The 5,102-nt window shown below is 30.9% G+C and overlaps 1 pseudogene; it reads left to right on the top strand.

The window, feature by feature from the left end:
- The first annotated feature begins 232 nt into the window (after positions 1–232).
- On the top strand, positions 233–3,288 carry LOC127867149 (putative nuclease HARBI1; annotated as a pseudogene).
- Positions 3,289–5,102: the final 1,814 nt, after the last annotated feature.

The following is a 5,102-nucleotide window of genomic DNA, read 5'->3' as shown; positions in this document are numbered from 1 at the left end:
GGTCGTTGTTGGCTAATGTTTTCAAAATAATTGTGTTCATATTTATGTCAATATTTTGTCAAATGGCCGGCATATTATGGAAACACATACTCCAAAAGCAGGTTTTGTTCAAAGAGAATTTTGTTTCGTATTCCGAAGCGCATTTAACGACATCAGGTTTTGTGCGGAAATAAACAATTATAATGTAATTAGCCTTATATAGGAGCTTAGAACTTTTTTCTTTAAAGGTGGTGGCAGCGCTTGAAAAAAAATGGACACAATCCATTTTCCAATAACAGCTGAAGACTTCAGAAGAGTCAAAACTGTTTTTTTTATGCTGGGAAAAATTCCAAATGTTATTGGTGCTGTTGATGGAACCTTAATACCCATAATTGCACCAAGTGAGGCGGAGGAGGTGTATGTATGCCGGAAGGGCTAGCATGCTATAAATGTTCAAGCGGTCGTGGACCATGAAATGAGGTACATTATTCTATGTTTGCAATTTATTATTTTTTTAACTATTCAAATACATGTATCTTTGTTCTTACCATAAACAGTTAATCATTGATAATAATGGATAAGGAATAGTTTGCCACTTTGTTGCTTAAACATTAAATGGTATGGATTGCCTTTTCAGATCAGAATAAACAACAATAGCGAATATTAACTAAAGTAACAAATACATGTATACACCATAATTTATTGCATTCATTCCATTTTTCATTACATAAATCAAGAAAATTATCACACATGATACATATCATTTTAATGAAATATACTGCAATATCATTATGCATGAACAATATATAAAACACTATTACTGTTGTTAAATATTCTTAATGATTTTGAAAGCCTATTTTAATAACTAATGAAATATATGTTACAGATTCACTGATGTTGTTGCCCAATGGCCAGGTTCAGTTCATGACAGCACAATCATGGAAAACTGTGCCTTGAAGCAGTGGCTGACAACTACTAACAACAACTGGCTGTTGGGCGACAGTGGTTATGGTTTAAAACCATATCTACTAACACCAATTGGTACACCAAGTACACCATCAGAGGTTCTTTACAACAATGCCCATGTTAAAACCAGACTAGTGGTGGAGAGGGCATTTGGGATATTGAAATCCAGGTTTAGGCAAGTATATGTACACTTAAATAAATGTTACAGGAAATTCAAACAATTGTTAGACAGTTATTAAATTATAACAGTTAACATTTAAGGGTACTATATTGTACACATTTGAAAAAAAACTATTTAGTTTATTTTAAAGCTATTTACATTTTGTAAATCATTGTTATAATATACAATAAACAATTTTTAACAACAAATTTCAGTTTGGCAATATGTCATGTTGATTTTAAATTTTTTAATTACTAAAACACGCAATATTGCCTTTATAGATGTTTACACAAAAGTGGAGGATGCCTCTTAGTTAAGCCCTCAAAAGCTGCACAAATTGTTAGTGTATGTATGAGATTACATAATCTGTGCAAGGAAATGAATGTTCCAACCCCACTTGTCTTGGAGGAGGACGACCATGACGAACATGTGTTTGATGGGCCACTTAATGGCCATGGCGTGCAAACGCGGCAAAGTGTAGTAAATTTATTATAAAACTTAATGAAGTTGATGAAACAGCTCAGTGAGTCATGTATTAACAAGAACAATGTTTAACTTAACCATAAAACATCATATCCAATGGATCTGTTACACATTTTCATACAAAATGTGATTTTATGTATTGAATATTTGAACAATGTATTTGTAATATGTCAATGGGCTAATTAACGCTTGATTGGTCATTGTCGGCTCGGGTACTACTTACATGTACCCCGGGTACTCTTAAGTATACTTACATATTACCCCGGGAACGGTAAATATACTAAAACGTACCCGGGAAATTTAAAGCTTAATCGGTCGTGGTCGGCTTCTTTTTAAATTAAATATATTCACATTTATGTTAAATTTCTGTAAAATGGCCTCTATATTATCGAAACTCATACTCACAAAGCATGTTGACGCAGTTTAAAAAAAAGAGAATTTTGTTTAAGATAATCGGTAGCGCGTTTTACGACATAGGATTTTAGGCGGGAATACAACTCAGGTACAGTCTTATATCGACCGGGTACGATTAAAAATATTTACCGTACCCGGGGTACATGTAAGTATACTTAAGAGTACCCGGGGTACACGTAAGTAGTACCCGAGGCGACAATGACCAATGGAGCCTAATTAACATGTACTTGTTCATAGATAAGATAACAATAGTTATGTTAAGAATTGGCATTTTGAAAATTCTTTGTTTAAGATACATTAATCATTCTTCATTATTGTATGATAGTGATTTTTAAATTAAAGTTGTTCACAATCATTTTTGCATTACATATGATGCATATGACTAATCAAACAAAAACAATAACTATGCTAATATGTAAAGAATATAAACTATTGTTACGGGTTGCAAGAGGCCAAAGTAGTGACATTGCTTATAGAGCTGATAAAGCTATTTATGTTATGCAGCTCATCTCTAATGTCTGCCTGAACTTGCAACTGCTGGCGCATTATCTCCAGTTTTTGTTCTTTCAAAGCCAGTTTTTGCTCTTCCACAGCCAAAATTCGCTCTTCATCTGAAATACATTCACAATTTTGTTTGCATTTATGTGATAGCAATACTTTTAGCTGGACTAATCACAGAATAGTTCCAGCTAAAATATTTACCTACATGTTGGTATCTGACAAACATGCACAACCTTCATATATTTGTTTTCTACGACATGTATTCGATTGAAATTCCTTACATGTGTTTTGGGTCATTGTTAGAGGTCACTGATCAAGCTCTATAAATCTAACATGCAATTTAGCAGAGTTATTTCATACTGTGCAAAGAAAATTCAGATTAACATTTGCATGTTAAAGCTCCTTTCACGCTCAGACATGAAAACAAGTCATAACATGAAGTTTCATTTATGACCAGTCTTTTGAGGGTCAAGATCACTGTTGCTTTAATTATATATAAATTTTGTGTTTTATAAATTATATTAGGATGAAGCTCTTGAGCTGAAATTTTGAGTGTAGATAGGTAACATGTAGATCTAGTGAGGGAATATATTTTGTGCAACAGGGTCACAATTAATGTTTACAAACACAAAATAAGTGTCCAGTCAATAACTTTACTTTGAAATTTCTGAGTAGGCAGTTTTTATGCAGACCTTGATTATGGAGTAAATTAAATTCAGCTGAATTAATTATTAAAAAATGTGAAAATATTATTTTTTTGAATTGTAGAATTTTTCATTCTTTAAAAAAAATATAAATTAGTTTCTTTCATATTTTTTTTTGCAACTTAAGATATTTACTTTAAAATTTGTCATTTTGGTCATTATATTATACGACTTACAGAAAAACTGCATCCTAACACCAAAATGAAACAATAAAATTTAAATAAAATAAATAATTTTTTGTAATGACATATAGTATTGTCAGTTTGTTCTTACATGTTCCACATCTGTTGTTGTTATTATCTCTGCTTGTTTTTCTACCTGCAATATAAATGTGCAGCATTAGTATAAGCACTCTATGTCAATATTAAAATAATTATCTGTTCATGTGTTTGATTATAGTGCAATACAATGTGTTTTTAAATACCAAGTGGGTATATTAAATTGTTGAAACAACAAGAATGTGTTTGGTTTTGAATATTGAATAAATTTTGGCCATATCTACAGTATGTAACATGCCATTTGTACAAAAACAAATTTATAAGTAAACAAATATTGAAATAATCAATTTTTTTCTTATAAATATGTTTTTGTATTTTAATTAAAAATTATTTAAAAGAAAAATTCTTGCTCCAAATATTAAACGCCTATTGTATACATATATCTTAGATTGGGGTGGTGAAATGGATGAGGTGTTTGCCTAGCGATCGGGAGTTGGTAGGTTGGATTCCTACTCAGGGAGCGTTCATTAGCTCATCCATATAAAGACACCAAGTACTGGTTCTTCCCTGGAAACGGACTTTACTATATCTGCCTATAATAAGCCTTCCCGTAATAGTCAGTAATTGACGTAAGAAGTATGAATTATAAGTACCTTTTTCTGGTGCACTTCCTTGTTCAACGTCCGCATTCTTCCTCTTTGAAGATGTGCTTGCAGATATTGATGACTCTTGAGATTATGTTAATAAAGATTGCCATTTACATCTGAATAAACAAGACGTTTAAAGAAAATCTTTGTTAATATATTATTGTTCATGGCATTATGTTACTCATCCTCAAACATGCCTGTCCACAATGGGGTTCAAACAAGGTACCTCCCTGTTACAATGCTTACAATCTTCCTCATCGCTATAAAGGCTAGGTCATACAGCATGGCATTACATGTACTCCTTATAGCTCAACCTTCTGCAATTATATGTATATCATGTTTTCTATAAATATTTAATAGTTTTAATTATAAATCATTATAATGTCATTTTTTGGAATAAAACTTTTCATGAAAGGATTTAACTTGCTGTAAATGCTTTTATTTATTTTAAAACAATATAACCACTGCAAAAATCAAATATTATGTATGTTTAAGCTATACCTTTGTTAATTGCACTTTCTTTTTCATAGTTTTTCATTGCTTTTTCTTGCAATGAAGCTGTTCCATCTGATTATAAAACAAGTCCATATTAAAATTTTTAAATACTATTATGTATTTAATAAAAATGCATCATAAGCATTGTGAAAAATGCATTATAAGCATTGTGAAAGACAATCTGGTTTAAGTTAAGGCTTAAATTAAGAATATCACACTGTCTTATATATTTACTGGTATGTGAAATAATTTAGCATATTAAATTAAACATGTTAATTTATATAAAAGCAAAAACAAATTTAACGTATAATTGCAGAGAGGTAATACAAGTAAATATACTTTCTTTGGCTATAAAATGTGAAGATAACAACTCATAAGCTATTACATGTGTGTGTATATATATTAAGGAGGTTGAAGAAAGGAAATATATAGTGGGAGGTAAACATTAAAGTATTTGCAAATACCTTCAGAAAGTTTTTTGTCTTCTGCAGTAAAGGTCGTCTGAACTGAAAATGTATGGTATATTTGATTAATT

The sequence above is a fragment of the Dreissena polymorpha genome, chromosome 1, assembly GCF_020536995.1.
Source record: "Dreissena polymorpha isolate Duluth1 chromosome 1, UMN_Dpol_1.0, whole genome shotgun sequence".
Taxonomy (NCBI): Eukaryota; Metazoa; Mollusca; class Bivalvia; order Myida; family Dreissenidae; genus Dreissena; species Dreissena polymorpha.
Note: the sequence above shows the minus strand (reverse complement) of the source record. Positions and strands in the feature narration are given on the sequence as shown.